Source organism: Podarcis cretensis (genome assembly GCF_951804945.1).
Source record: "Podarcis cretensis genome assembly, chromosome: 1".
In the NCBI taxonomy this organism is placed as follows: Eukaryota; Metazoa; Chordata; class Lepidosauria; order Squamata; family Lacertidae; genus Podarcis; species Podarcis cretensis.
In genome coordinates, this window is record NC_137170.1 from 11,148,836 (window position 1) to 11,164,888 (window position 16,053).

The window sequence follows — 16,053 nt, forward strand, 5'->3', positions numbered from 1 at the left end:
GCGAGGAAGCACTGTAGTAGGATAGATTGATTAAATATTATCCTTCCTCACTCACACTAATGAGTCCGTAGCAGAATATATTCCCCAGTATATAGAAGGAAGCTAGTTGGTAGATTCGTTTGAATCTCTTTTGCCTAACTGAGAGATTCCTGCCCCCTCCTGCTTGCACGCAAGTAGGAGTTTGGAGGCTGCTCCGATAGGCAGCATGAAGCCTCCCTTCACAGCTTAGTTGTTGGGGTCAGGGAAGGTGGAGGCAGCCTGGAAGCTGCATCTTAGAGCCCCTGCACCACCCTCACATGGGGACTTCCGAGCAGCTCCTGAAACCTGTTAAGTTGTGGGTGAACATATCAGACAACACAGCAATTCTTCAAACAGCTCTTCTTTATTCAGAGGCCACAACAGAACTGAACTGAAGAGCTCAGTCAGTCTGCTTATATAGAGCTCCAGTACAACGTTACTGTAGCAACTTTCTAAAACTATCCAATCACTGAATGTCACTTTCGATCCTTCATTTGCATAACTATCTACAGTATCCCCTTGCTGGCCCAGGGTGAGAACTTCAGTACATAACAAAACCAGCCAGAGCCAACTGCTCCAGGCTGCTGAGACTGCCACTGCTGTGTTTCTCAGGGACATTAGGTGAAATCTGGGGACATTCCGGGGATGGAATTTGTCCAGGGACTTATTCGCAAATCCGGGGACTGTCTCCGGGAAATAGAGACGTCTGGTAACCCTACTCTAAGGACATACTGAACTGATTACTCTAGGAATTCAATCTGCGTATGGGTAAAATATGCAATGCGTTTGTGAGAGGGGGATTATTGTTTGTGTTTCATTATGTCTTTTGTGTTCTCACTTTGTATTTTTATGTTGCAAGCGGCCCTGTGATTTTCATTTGAAAATACAAATTTAATTAACAACAACAAGAGGGTTTCTGAAGCAAGACACAAGTTTTGTTTGTAGAGACATGCAAGCTGAGTCCCAGGAGAGGCATTCCTGCAGCGTGACATATGAAATGGAAGGCACAATCCTTTGTAAGATGTCGATTGCCAATGGAACACATTTTATAAGCACTTGCATTAACAATTCAGGTAGGTAGCCGTGTTGGTCTGACGCAGCTGGTCGAAATAAAAAATTAAAAAGTAGTCCAGTAGCACCTTAGAGACTAACTAAGTTTCTTTTAGGAATTAGCAACAAACTTAGTTGGTCTCTAATGTGCTACTGGACTATTTTTTAATTTTGATTGCATTAACAATTATATCCATAATCATCATCATCATCTTGCATTTATTTTTTAAAGATCAGCTGCCTGACAATCATTGGCACAATCTGAGCCTATTGAAAGTGTTTTCAATCAATTGACCTTTTTTTAGACCAATCCATTAAACACCCAAGCAGTAACATTAACAGACTGTTTAATCCCTTTGCTGGTTCACTTTCTGACATTCGTTAGCATCTTGGGAAAACTTGTCATCCAGGCTAACGTTTAGCGCTGAACAATTATTGGACGAATCACAATTAAAACGAAAAGCACCGTGCATTTCCGGGGTTTTGAAAAGCTAGCGCTGAAGCTCATCTGATCATAGTCATCTCTGCTTCTTCCTAGCACAGAAAGTGAGTCCCTTTCCCAAATCTTCTCTTGGTTGTAACGTTGGAGACAGTTGGAAGAGGCCCATTGCAGGATTGGTCATAGTTTTTCAGTGGGGCCCTGGGGTATGTTGGTTAAGGGGGTTAGGAACTTCACGCCCAGGGGGCAAATTTGCCTCTCCAAGCCTCTCTACCTGGCAGAGATGGTGCCAAGAGGTGTGACTGCTGTACTCCGGCCAAGCCCCACACCTAGGAAAGAGCTCTCCAGAGCTGCAATTGCAGTTCTGACTTGGTTTACCAACTGCACTGGCTCCCGGTGGAGTACAGGGTCAGGTTTAAGGTGCTGGTTTTGACCTGAAAGCCCTACACAGCCTAGGACCCATGTACCTACGGGGCCGCCTCTCCTGGTATGTCCCACGGAGGACCTTAAGGTCCACAAATGACAACATTTTGGAGGCCCCAAGTCGCAAGGAGGTTAGATTGGTCTCAACTAGGGCCAGGGCCTTTTCAGTACTGGCCCCGACTTGGTGGAACACTCTGTCACAAGAGACTAGGGCCCTTCGGGGATTGACATCTTTCCACAGGGCCCGCAAAACAGAGCTGTTCTGCCTGGCCTTTGGTTTGGACTTAGTCTGACCCTTATATTTCCCTCCCCTTATGGTTTTGATACATGGGCTACTATTAAAATGAGACTGCATTTTAAATTGCATTTTAACTTGTTTTTTCCCCCCTATTATGTTTTTATTGTAATTTTACTGGTGTTAGCTGCCCTGAGCCTAGCTCTGGCTGGGGAGGGGAGGGTATAAATAAAAATTTATTATTATTATTATGCTCTACAGGCTGAGCTAAGGATCCGCAGGAAAGGGACTGAAAATAAAACTGCCAATGGGATAATCTATGGTTTCAATGCACGTGGAATGTTATGTACAGTTTTGGATATTGCAGGATATAGTAGAGCTGGAAAAGATTCAGAAAAGGATGAGGATGAGCCAGTCTTTGTACCAAGCGGGAGCAGCGAGAGAGCATCCTATGAGAGCATGCTGCCAGCCTCTTCCCTTGGGCAGCTCTTAGCAGCTGCTGGAGAAGCGGGCAAGGAGAGACTGCCACCACTCATGCTCTAGCTGAGATTCCTGCATCACAGGGGGGTTGGACTAGATGACCGCTGGGGTACCCTCCCACTCGACAGTTCTGCAGTTCTGTGATTCTGCTTTCTGAGCAGGTGCGTCCAGGATTGCAGCGTTAGCCACTTACTACCCTAAACAAGCTCTCGGGGTCGCTTTTGTTCTCAGAGTAAACAAGCAGGTGGTGATGCCGAGTCTTTTGCACAAGCAGCCTCCCTGGTCAATGCCTCGTTTCACAGGAGAACTGGTTTTCAAAGGCATCCGGTTCCAGACGCAGCGTTTTGGTGGGTCTCCAGGTCTCGCAGCTGTTGCATTAGCGGCACCGGGGCTTTTTCTGTCTTGTTCCGGCGATGTCTGCCTGGCCTTGACTTCCGTGTCTTGTTGCATTTGGGAGAAGCTTCAGGCAAACCGTGTATACCCCTCTCCTAAGCCAGCTGGAGCAACCAGTAATAAAAATAAATAATAATAATAATAATAATAATAATAATAATAATAATAATAATAATAATTTATTAATCCCAGGGTTGTGGGTTTGAATCTCGCACTGGGCAAAATATTCCTGCATCGCAGGGGGTTGGGACTGGATGGCCCTCACGGTCCCTTCCAACTCTACAATCCTATGACTTTATGGAATTCTCCTTTTTCTGCATCTTCCACCCCACATCAACATCTTGTAAGCTATTCCAGTATAGGGCTAAAGTTATGAATGCAGTTGAATATGTGGATGTTCATCACTAGAGCAAAAATGATTTCCTGCTGAATTTGTGTAGGTCAAAAAACTCGCTCAAGGAATAAGTGAAGTTTATTATTTCGGTCACAGACCAGTTCCAGCCCATATACAATATCAAGGAAGTCATAAAACACAATAGGGATACATTTGAATTTGCAATTCGGTATAACAGGGACAATACAGATATAGGAACAGTTAAAAAAAATATATAAATTAAAACTTAGTCATTAACATATAACCTAAAATTATCATTTAAGGCCTTAATCATTATGATAGCACAGCTTGTTCCCTAAGTTTTATGGCAATCGCACAGAATTTGGCTACACTTAAAGCAAGGAATAAGAGTCTTCCCCGAAAATAAAAGTTAGCGACCATTTCTAAAAACTTAGTTTCCTTTTAATTTGACCGTTGCTAATTTTATTCTCACAAAATTGATAATTCAGTATGGTGAATAATGCATTCATGTGTGTGTGTGTGTGTGTGTGTGTATGCAAGCTTTTGGAGATCCGGAGGGTGGCAACATGAGAACGGGGCCTTCTCTGCAGTGGCTCCCCGTCTGTGGAATGCTCTCCCCAGGGAAGTTCGCCTGGCACCTTCCTTATACACCTTTAGGCGCCAGGCAAAAATGTTCCTTTTCAAACAGGCCTTTGGTTGATCCGATTTACATCTTAGGACCTCTTAAAAATGTGGGTTTTTTTTGGGGGGGGGGCTATTGGGTTGTTTTTATTTTTATTAGGTATTTTGTGGTTTTATATCTTGATTTTATTCTGTGAACCGTCCTGAGACCTCCGTATATAGGGCGGTATATACATTATAATAATACAGTGGTAGCTCGGGTTACATACGCTTCAGGTTACAGACTCTGCTAACCCAGAAATATTATCTCAGGTTAAGAACTTTGCTTCAGGATGAGAACAGAAATCGCGTGGTGGCGGCAGCAGGAGGTCCCATTAGCTAAAGTGGTGATTCAGGTTAAGAACAGTTTCAGGTTAAGAACGGACCTCCGGAACGAATTAAGTACGTAACCAGAGGTACCATGTAATAATAATAATAATAATAAATTTTAAAAAAAATTAAAACTGAAAGGCAATGCCAGAAGTCAGCAGGAAAAAAATTCCAAGTGATATACCGTACACACCCAGATGGAAAAACCACCTTTCTGCAGAGTCAGAATATAATTAGCGCCGGCGGTTGCTAAGGTGAGGCAGCTCTCAGGTTCTGACTGGCCGCTCCCTGCAGCTGTAACTTTCTCCTGCAGCAGCTGGGTGGGGCGAAAGCTGCTGGGATAAAGTTTGGCTTTAAATAAATAAAACAATTGTTGAATCAAATTTGGCTGTTTTTAACCAGCCAAATCTTTGAGCAAAGCCAATAGCATAGTTGCAAAAACAAACCCTCAGAGCCTAATCTTTACGACACAACAACTCTGTAAAGTAAATCAGTATCATAACTGCATCTGCCATAGGCAAAGCATCAACTACTGGAAGTCTCTTGAAGTCATTTCTTTTTGCTTAGGATTTACCTGAACTAGAAGAATAGACCTTGTTATTTATGAATTATTCTTGTTGTTTTACCTGTTCCTGTTTTTTAAAAAAATGCTGCTTTCCTGGCTGTGATGTCCTATCTCACTATTTTATTCTGTAGTTTTAGAGTTTCTGCATTATTTGTGTATACCGCTTGAGGGCATTGAAAACATTCGGCGGATTAGGTATGGCTTTCATTTAATCTTTTAAATTAAAAAATGTAAAACATTGGGGTGCAGCTGAAAGATAGCAGCTCTCTTACAGATATGGTCATTGTGGTCTAAATCCTCCCTCTCTGGGCCTAGCAACCTCCACCTTTCCTGGACGAAACACCTTCCTTGATTCTTTTCCACCTGGCGTACTTTGGTATGGAATCAACTTTGGTAGTCTCTGTGGACAGTGGTGCTTGGTGGGAGACTGGTGGGTCGGAAGGAAGAGAGCCCATAGGTGGAGCCAGAGCCAATGACAGGATTGTTGTTGTTTAGTCGTGTCCGACTCCTCGTGACCCCATGGACCAGAGCACGCCAGGCACTCCTGTCTTCCACTGCCTCCCACAGTTTGGTCAAACTCATGTTCGTAGCTTCGAGAAGATTGTCCAACCATCTCGTCCTCTGTCGTCCCCTTCTCCTTGTGCCCTCCATCTTTCCCAACATCAGGGTCTTTTCCAGGGAGTCTTCTCTTCTCATGAGGTGGCCAAAGTACTGGAGTCTCAGCTTCAGGATCTGTCCTTCCAGGGAGCACTCGGGGCTGGTTTCCTTAAGAATGGAGAGGTTGGATCTTCTTGCAGTCCATGGGACTCTCAAGAGTCTCCTCCAGCACCATAATTCAAACGCATCAATTCTTCGGCGATCAGCCTTCTTTATGGTCCAGCTCTCACTTCCATACATCACTACTGGGAAAACCATAGCTTTAACTATACGGGCCTTTGTTGGCAAGGTGATGTCTCTGCTTTTTAAGATGCTGTCATGGATCACTGCCTTGCTGTGGAAAAGGGGCTTGAATAACTCAGAGAAGCTATGAGCTATGCTGTGAGGGCCACCCAAGATGGATAGGTCATAGTGGAGAGTTTTGACCAAACGTGATCCACCTGGAGCAGGAGCCGGCATGCCACTCCAGTATCCGTGCCAAGAAAACCCCATGGACAATGACAGGATTAGCCAACTCATTCTAGTTTTTCCCCATCCTCCTTCCAGGGAACTGGCCCACTGGCAGACCAACTCTGCATTACACAGTGCTAAAATGTGCTGGTGTAGGGCAAGATATTTTGACAGGTGTTTATATTTCAAAGTCTTTTATAACAGGACCAGATCCAAGCTCAATGGCAGGGGCTTCTTGTTCATGTCCCACTTCCCAAATTACTTTGGGTGGCTGTCTCATGTGAGCACCAGAACTGCGTGAGCTGGGATTTCAAAGGTTTCTCTCGCACCATCTTCCCCATTGCAGAAGTTCACGCTGCTGTGATTCAGAAGTCCCTGGATCACACCCGGGCACCTGTTCCTAGATGGCAAGGCTGCCCCGCGCCCATGCTCTCTAAACACCTGCGCAACATCCACGCCTCCCTTTCTAAGCACAATCCGCGGCCGCCACCGGTGGATCGGGCGCAAAACCCGCGCAGAGCGCTTACGTCCTTCTCTGCTTGCCAAAATCCCACGGTGCGCAATTCCACTCACCACCAAGTAAGCCCGCTCCGAGCAGGTGCCCTCCCCGCTCCTCCTCCCGGCCTTCCCCGCCACGTGCTGTTTGTTTGTTTGCGCGCTGGCCGGGCCGGGCCGGGCCGAGGCGGGCGGCGAGGAACTGCACGCTAGGCCGGGAGCGAGAAGGGAGCCTCCTTGTTCCTTCTCTCCCGGGGGCGGACTGTCAGGCCGACGGCCAAGGCGAGGCGCGGCGCTCCAACCCCCGCGCGCTCCCTTCTTTCCATCCGGGGCGGCCGCCGCGATCCCGCCGGAGAACCGCAGGCAGCAATCGATCGGGCCGAGCGGCACCGGCTCCGGGGCGTGGTTTGCGCGGCAGAGGGAGTCGGAAACCCCCCGGCGCGGCGGGGAAGGAGAAGGACTCCGGCGCCAAGGGAAGCCCCGCTCTTCCCTTCCCGCCCACCAGCGACCTCCCCAGCTGATCCGGAGCGGCTGCCCCCTGCAGACCCCGGGCTGGAGCGCGCGCGCAAAGAAAAGTGAGCCCTCTCCTTTTTTTCCCCCCTCTCTCTCCTCCCTCCGTGCGCAAAGGAGAGTCCGCGGTTGGGGAGGGTCCCCGGGCGTCGCTGAACCGGCAGCGGGGGAAAGGAGCGGGCCTTGCTCGGGGCCGCAGCGGAACTCTGCGCTGGGAGCGCGCGTTGTGCGCTGATGGTGGCACGATCTTTGCATGGGTGGATCGCCTGGAGTTTGGAGAATTTACCCAGCTCCTTGCGCGCGCGCTTTTGGCGAAGTTTTTGGAGCAAAACGAAAGCAAAAGAGCGCTGGAGGGTGGGGGCTTGGCAGAGATGGGAGCGAAGAAGGGAGGGGGAGATTTGTTTTTATTTTTTAATAGAATTAGCAGAGAAGGGCATTTATTGATGCGGCCTTTGAGATTCATATTTGGGAAGTTCCGGGCGCAGAGATTAGGAGGCAGCGGCCCGAAAGCCTCCCCCCCTTTTTTTTGCCCCCAGATTCCTGGACTCGGGAGAGAAAGAGGCGAGCGCTGCTGCTGCTGCTCTCGGGCGCTTTTTCGAAAGCCTCTCCCTCCGCGCCTGGGCGGGAAAGGAGCTCGGGCGGCAACGGAGGCGGGAGCCATTTGTTCCCGTGGGATTTGAAAGGCAAAGGCTGGCGGGATGGAAAAGCCCCTCGTCTTTCTCCCTCTCCCCAGTCACACCCCACCCCCATCGGGCCTGAGCTTGGCGCAGGTGTTGGGGAGCGTGGCCCGCGCGGATCGGGACCGAAGCGCGCAACTTGAGCGGGGTTGCCTTCTCCCCGCGGCGAGGCGCCTCCCTCCCCCGCGCGCGGCCACCACTTGTTAGGCGAGCCCTCTCTCCCGCGCCCGCGATGGGATTGGCTGCCTGCTCTACCTGGCCCCCTTTGTTGTCTGCCGCTGCCTTTGTTCTTCCCTAGGTGTCCGTCCCACCTTTCTCCCTTCCCCTCCTCCCCTGCCGAAAAGACGGGAGCGCGGGAGGAGGGCTGCAGCCCCGGGGCGCCTCTGCTCGGGGGAATCCCTCGGAGCAAACCCGCCCAGGGATCTAGTTCAGGGCGGGCTGGGGCTGCGAGGAGGCAGCTGCCCCAATAACAAAAGACGCGTGTGACATTTTGAGATTAGCGCTGTTTGTTTGTGTCATGGACGTTGGTAAGCAGGAGATGCAACGGGATGCAGCTTTTTCAGAATGGAAGGACCAGGAAAGAGAGGGTCTTTTAAATACAGCTGTTGGCTCCAGCATAGGTAAAGGTCAAGGTACCCCTGCCCGTACGGGCCAGTCTTGACAGACTCTGGGGTTGTGCGCCCATCTCACTTAAGAGGCCAGGGGCCAGCGCTGTCCGGAGACACTTCCGGGTCACGTGGCCAGCGTGACATCGCTGCTCTGGCGAGCCAGAGCCGCACACGGAAACGCCGTTTACCTTCCCGCTGGTAAGCGGTCCCTATTTATCTACTTGCACCCGGAGGTGCTTTCGAACTGCTAAGTTGGCAGGCGCTGGGACCGAGCAGCGGGAGCGCACCCCGCCACAGGGATTCGAACCGCCGACCTTTCGATCGGCAAGTCCTAGGCGCTGAGGCTTTAACCCACAGCGCCACCTGCGTCCCGCTCCAGCATGTTGTTGTTGTTTAGTCGTTTAGTCGTGTCCGACTCTTCGTGACCCCATGGACCAGAGAACGCCAGGCACTCCTGTCCTCCACTGCCCCCCGCAGCTTGGTCAGACTCATGCTGGTAACCTCGAAAACACTGTCCAACCATCTCGTCCTCTGTCGCCCCCTTCTCCTTGTGCCCTCCATCTTTCCCAACATCAGGGTCTTCTCCAGGGAGTCTTCTCTTCTCATGAGGTGGCCAAAGTACTGGAGCCTCAGCTTCACAATCTGTCCTTCCAGTGAGCACTCAGGGCTGATTTCCTTCAGAATGGAGAGGTTTGATCTTCTTGCAGTCCATGGGACTCTCAAGAGTCTCCTCCAGCACCATAATTCAAAAGCATCAATTCTTCGGCGATCACGTAAAGAGCCGATTCTGCTTTATTTGTGTGTGTGTGGAGGTGCTGGTGGGGTAAGAGATTTGCTTGGTTTGCGATCAGTGAAGTTAGCAAAACCTAATTCATTAAATCCATGCTTAACTTTTCAGGGCAAAACAACAACAACCCCAAACCCCGCTCCCAAGGGAGGTTAGAAAAATTTAAAACAAACAATAATTTATATGCAATTTGAAGCACGCAAAAAACAGCAATAAAATGCTGGAAGAAATATTTGAATGTTTTAAAAAGCAACCGAGTCTGTCCATTCTTCTTGAGGTTAGAGGATCCCAGAAATGTGAAGCAGCAAACAAAACAGTTTAGAGATACGTGGATGTGGCACAACATGCCAGATGATTAGCGAATCAAAACTGTAGCTCTGAGGAGGCCATAGAAGTGCTGCTTGAGTTATGGCGGAGGTCTAAATTGTTTCATCCCGAGTTTCGAGAAGTGGATAATTACTTACATGCTTTGAACCCTTCCCTCATTCTGCAAAATGTTTTTGCATTCAGCTCTCCAGTTCTGATGATGGGAAGATTGAGAATGGGTTAAAGTGGGGGAATCTCACGTAAACAAGGAAGAGGAGACTATTATTCCAGCCTAACTCCACAGGTGTGCTTTTCTGAAGGTGTAGCTCCCAGCTGGAGCTTCTCCACTGCTCCAAACTCAGTAGGTGGACTTCGGCAAGCCACTCACTCTTAACCTTGCCTCTTCACCTGCAGCGCAGGAGCAATAATTCTGCCGTACCATGCAGGGCTGTTGTAAGGATTACTGAGATAAAACATGGGTCCCACTTTGAAGATCCCGAAGGTGGGGTGCAGGGCCTGTGGTTTGGGATCAGCTGCAAACCCCACCCACCATTGGCTCTGGCTCCACCCACTGTTGGTTGTGGCTCCCAGTGAACTTTTTTTGTGGGTCAATCACCCTTTGTAGGAATATAATGCCCTGCCCTGCTATAAAGTGAAGGCTGGATACTGTTAAGGGGGTGGTTCTCAAAAGAGGCCTGTGTGTTTCTTGGAGGAAGCCTTTTCTACTTATGCTTTAGTGTGTGAGCTGAGGGATTCACAAGCAGAGCCTGGCAGAGGCTGAGGGTGAAGTTGTTGGCATGCATCTGTCCCCGGAGGCAGTGGAGGAGTGTGCCTTTGGGGATGAAGTCAAACAGCTGGAAGGTTGCAGCACCTGCTGGGGCTGCAGAGACCGATACGGGAGAGACATGTTTTGTTGCAGATGGGGCAGATGAAAGCATCCAGTTGCGCTGCTGCAGATGCACCACAGCATTTATTCTCTCAGCGCACCAATTATTTTCCTCCCTCCCTCCTTATGAATTTGATTATTTCGGTCACAGACCAGTTCCAGCATACATACAATATCAAGAAAGCCATAAAACACAATAGGGATACATTTGAATTTGCAATTAGGTATAACAGGGATAATACAGATATAGCAACAGTTAAAAAAATATAAATTAAAACTTAGTCACTAACATATAGCCTAAAATTATCATTTAAGGCCTTAATCATTATGATAGTACAGCTTGTTCCCTAAGTTTTATGGCAATCACACAGAATTTGGCTACCCTTAATGCAAGGAATAAGAGTCTTCCCCAAAAATAAAAGTAAGCAACCCTTTCTAAAAACTTAGTGTCCTTTTAATTTGACCGTTGCTAAAAGTTTCATATTTTATTCTGTCAAAATTGATAATTCAGTATGGTGAATAATGTGTATATGTGTGTGTGTGCATATGTATATGTGTATGCGTATGCGTGCTTTTGGAGATCTGGAGGGTGGCAACATGAGAACAGGCCTCCCTCCCTCCCTCCTCTGGTCACAGCTATGGATGCACAACCTGTATGTCTGTCTCCAGGCACTGTGATTGTCCGCAAGGGATTCCCACATGATGTTGCCAGCCTTCATGTCATGTTTGCGGACATCTTCGTAATGCAGAGGGTGAAGACAGGTGTAACATTTAGAGCAGGGGTTGGCAAATGAAGGCCCAAGGGCCGGATCAGGCCCAATTGCCTTCAGGATCTGGCCCACAGACTGTCCGTGGATTGGTGTGGGGATTTTGCTTGTTCAGGCTACGCCACTTCCCCCCTGTGCCATTCCATTCCCCCCCTCCCTCAAACACACTGTGGCGGCGCCTCCTCCCTCCCTCCCTCCCTCCTCCTGGCTTTTCCTCGCCCTGCCTAGAGGAGGAAGGGGGCTGGGCTGAGCTGGCTGAGTGCCATTTTAGGCAGCGCCTGGTGCTCCTGTGGGCCAGAGAGTGGAGTGGACGAGCTCCCTCTGCCTACCCACGAGACACAGCGGTGATGGTGGCAGCGGCAGCCCCTGGGAAGGTAAGCGCAGTGGCTGGGGCTGGGACTAGGGGGTGGGGAGGAGGACTACTTGCCCCCCCTCGCCTCTTCTTCCAGCTCCTCCCCCCGGTGCCACTTTTCCGTCCCACCACCAGGTCTGAGGGACAGTGGACCGGCCCACAGCTAATTTTTTTTTGCCAACCCTTGATTTAGAGCAATTGGGGCACTCTGAAATTGGCCAATCCAAGCCTTTTCGTGACTCGAGGATTAATTTCTCGCAAAGATGGCTTTGCAAGTTTGACAGCCATTGCAGCATAGTGGTGAGACAAGGGGTCACCAACCTTTTTTGGGGGCCCTGTAGGCACATAATGGATTGTGAGAGAATGGCACGGGCACTTCATCTGTGATAGTTTCCTGCCCTCCTTCCTGCCAGGTCTCTCTCCCTTCCAACAGACACACACACAGAGAGAATACGCTTTCCCGTGAGGTCTGGATATAAGTCAGATCAGGTAGAAGTAAAATGAATTTGCAGGATTGTATGCTGTCGCCCACAAAAAAAACCCCTGGCAATCAAATTAAGCTTTAATTTTGGTAGACAGTACGCTGTGGGTTAAACCACAGAGCCTAGGGCTTGCTGAACAGAAGGTTGGTGATTTGAATCCCCGTGACAGGGTGAGCTCCCATTGCTCGGTCCCTGCTCCTGCCAACCAAGAGAATCAAAAGCACGTCAAAGTAGATAAATAGATACCGCTCTGGCGGGAAGGTAAATGGCGTTTCCATGCGCTGCTCTGGTTCACCAGAAGCGGCTTAGTCATGCTGGCCACATGACCCGGAAGCTGTACGCCGGCTCCCTCAGCCAATAAAGCGAGATGAGCGCCGCAACCCCAGAGTCGTCCGTGACTGGACCTAATGGTCAGGGGTCCCTTTACCTTTACAGTAAAAAAATGTAGATTCAGATCTTGCCAGGACCACAACAGCACTGGCCCAAGGCACCCACAAATGATACTGATAGGAAGGTGACTTTGTAGGCTGCTTTGAGCTTCTTGGTACGAGACGCTGGAAGCATGACGTGGACATAAAACTATTGGGTGAGCCTCTAGTAACACCATCAAGAAAATCCTCAGTTGGAGCAGTTTTCCACTTCTTAATAAAATTAACGAGGTGTGATGTGTGTGTGTGTTTGAAATTCACAAATGTCATTGTGTGTTTCAAAATTTTAAAAAGCAGAATTGGCCAGAAACATAGGCAGATGGGCAAGACTGGCAGCTCATTGAGTATTGGTGTCCATGCCTGTTGTTTCATTCTTGGAGCTGAGGCCAAGCTAGTCTTGCTACAGCTTCTCACCTGAGCTGACTATTAGTGGCTACATGATATGGAGGCATCCCGGCCGAGAACCAAAGGCTATGCCAAAAAAAGTTGCAAAGTGCCTTAGGGGAGGGCAGAGAAATGTCAGAGGAGGTGCTGGCAGCTAAACCCATTTCCCAACACTTCACTGTCCTCCTCCAGCCTCCCTTCCAGCTGCTTTCCCCTGCCAGATGCTAAACACGCTGAACAGGGTGGGGCATAGCTCAGTGGCAGAGCAGGTGCTCTGTATGCAGAAGTTCACCAGTTCAATCCCTTGCATTTCCAGGTAGAGCACGGAACATCAGTGATAAAAACATTTGAAAAATATACTGACAGCCTAATAATAAAATAGTCATCATAATAACAGTATAAAGGTAAAGGGACTCCTGACCATCAGGTCCAGTCGTGGCCAACTCTGGGGTTGCGGCACTCATCTCGCTTTACTGGCCGAGGGAGCCGGCATACAGCTTCCGAGTCATGTGGCCAGCATGACTAAGCCACTTCTGGCGAACCAGAGCAGCGCACGGAAACGCCGTTTAGCTTCCCGCTGGAGCGGTACCTATTTATCTATTTGTATTGGTGTGATTTCGAACTGCTAGGTTGGCAGGAGCTGGGACCGAACAACGGTAGCTCACCCCGTCGCGGGGATTCGAACCACCAACCTTCTGATCGACAAGTCCTAGGCTCTATGGTTTAACCCACAGCGCTACCCGCGTCACTTATAATAACAGTATATTCCCCCACATTTTCACAGAATCGGAGAACTGTAGAGTTGGAAGGGACAAGGAGGGTCATGTACGGTAGTTCAATTTCTGCCATTCAGGAATCCTTTGCCCAATGTGGGTTTCGAGCCCACGACTCTGAGATTAAGAGTCTCGTGCTACCCCTCTTTTGCACACAGTCTCTCCGCCTGTGAAGCTGTTTGGCAGAGACTCTTGATTTGCAGGGCGAGAAATGCCTTTCTGTAGAACGCTGAAATTTCCTCCAGGCTGCTGCTGCTCTTCTCCAGGGATTGGCAAATGCAAGCTATCACATACCTCCACAAGTAATAACTATTAATCATAATAGAATTGTTAATACAATGGGTCACATCCAGCTGTTCTGCTTGTGCAGCAGATGTCTGTTTGTGCAATGGAAGTTTCCCTTTCCTCTCCTCTCCCATTCAGTACCCCCCATGCAGTCTTCAAATCTGCTCCTGAGTGTTGGAAGACCCTCTAAAGCAGATTTTGAAGGGGGGGGGTAGAAGAAGAGAAAGTCCTGTTGCGTGAGTGGAATTTTGCACACAACAACGGAGGCCACCCAATATTTCTTAAGCTTTTCAGGTTGCATTACATAATCAGTGTGAAGCAACTGAAGTAGTTGGCCGCATTACTGGGCAATGACTTCACAATCTTAAAATACAATAAAATATGTCACTGTCCGTTGGCTTGCGCCCTGTGCTTTTCAAAGCAGAAGCGAGCCGTGGTTGCTCATGTTTCTCCCATGTCGTTTCCACACATACCATGCCCGCTCAGTTCAGACTTCGTGTGCCTCTTAAACCTGCCTGCGTCGCTATGTTGTAACCGCTTGAACTACACGAGCCCGTGATCATGTAAGATGGAAGTCTGCTAGAAACGTGTGGGCAGGGATCTCCAAAAAGCCCTGCCTTAATGAGGAATTCCTTTAGCGGCTCTGGATGTGGAGGACAGCTTGTCCAGACTTGAGATGAAATGACGTGGTGAAATTTGAAAGCAGGCGTGAAAATATAGGCCTCTCTGAACAGCATTAATTGTATTGCATGAACGTCTTCTGAGACAATTCCTTGAGACTTACCGAATTTTTTGCTCTATAAGACACACCAGACCACAAGGCGCACCTAGTTTTTGGAGGAGGAAAACAAAAAAAATATTCTGAATCTCAGAAACCAGAACAGCAAGAGGGATCGCTGCGCAGTGAAAGCAGCGATCCCTCTTCCTGTTCTGGCTTCTGGGATAGCTGCGCAGCCTGCATTCACTCCATAAGACGCACACACATTTCCCCTTACTTTTTAGGAGGTAAAAAGAGTCTTATAGAGACTTATTTCCCCACTCCTCCAAGTTTGTGTTATGGATGTACAGTGGTACCTCAGGTTACAGACGCTTCAGGTTACAGACTCTGCTAGCCCAGAAATATTACCTCAGGTTAAGAACTTTGCTTCAGGATGAGAACAGAAATCGTGCAGCAGCAGCGCAGAGGCAGCAGGAGGCCCCATTAGCTAAAGTGGTGCTTCAGGTTAAGAACAGTTTCAGGTTAAGTACGGACCTCCGGAACGAATTAAGTACTTAACCCCGAGGCACCATTGTGCAGAAACTTCGCAAGTGAAGTTTTCCCATAAAATGATGGGGATGATTTTGTCCACTAACCTTCATCATATCATTCCACAGGGAAAGGCCTAATCAGAGTTGCCGACTCTTCCACTGAGCTCTGCATCTGTACCATTCATTAACATGACATTAGCAGAAGATTTTGGGAAGGGTGAAAGCTCAGTGGAAGAGCATCTTCTTTACATAAGGTCTTGCATTCAGTCCCCACAAACTCCAAATATGCCTGGGAGAGAGCCATGTCTGAAATCCTGGAGAATAGTAAAAGGCTGCTTCTTCTGTTCATTCCCATCCTTCTCCTTTGCAAGTGTGTGTGTGTGTGTGTGTGTGTGTGTGTGTGCAGGGAGAGATTGATTTTGGTTTTGAAGAAACCATAGTTTAAGGAACCATAGTTTAAGAAAGCTGCTCTTTTTAACAGACTTTTTACAAATAAAGGACAATAACATGAATAAGCAAAGTTTATCAATGTCCTCATTTTTCGTGACACTCGAAATTGCAGTTTGAGCAATCCCTCCAAACACAGTTTGATCATTCTTTGAAATCCTGTTTTAGAACGATCATCTCAACCACAGTTTCCCAGTTTGGATGTCACAGTGAACTGGTTTGATGAAACCAGGAAGTGTTCTGTTCAACTGAATCCATGATGGAAAAGGAGGGAGTACATGACTTGTTTTCGATCCAAACCATAGTGGAACTTTTTCCCCAAAACTTAAACTGCAACAAAAACTGCTTCTCCCTCTCACTTGCTGAAGGATGTCACCTTTCAAAGGCAGAGGAGAGAAAGTTCCAGCCATCAAGGAACACTCAGGTTCTGTTGTTGAAGTCCCTGACCAGCCAGTCATTCCCCCTCCTCAGTAAGCCAGACAGCTAAACTCATTAATGTGTTTTGTCCCTCGTCCTTTTCTGGGCAAAGAAAGAAACCAACAAACACTGCTAAAACCTCTCCT

The 16,053-nt window shown here is 48.5% G+C and overlaps 1 protein-coding gene across 1 annotated transcript in view; it reads left to right on the top strand.

Annotated features, from left to right (window-relative positions):
- Positions 1–6,994: 6,994 nt before the first annotated feature.
- The window catches only part of SYNE2 (spectrin repeat containing nuclear envelope protein 2), a 269,050-nt gene continuing 259,991 nt past the window's right edge, over positions 6,995–16,053 (top strand). Inside the window, exon 1 of the mRNA XM_079978462.1 lies at positions 6,995–7,125. The gene's annotated coding sequence lies outside the window, so the exon portion shown is untranslated. The remainder of the gene's footprint in view (positions 7,126–16,053) is intronic.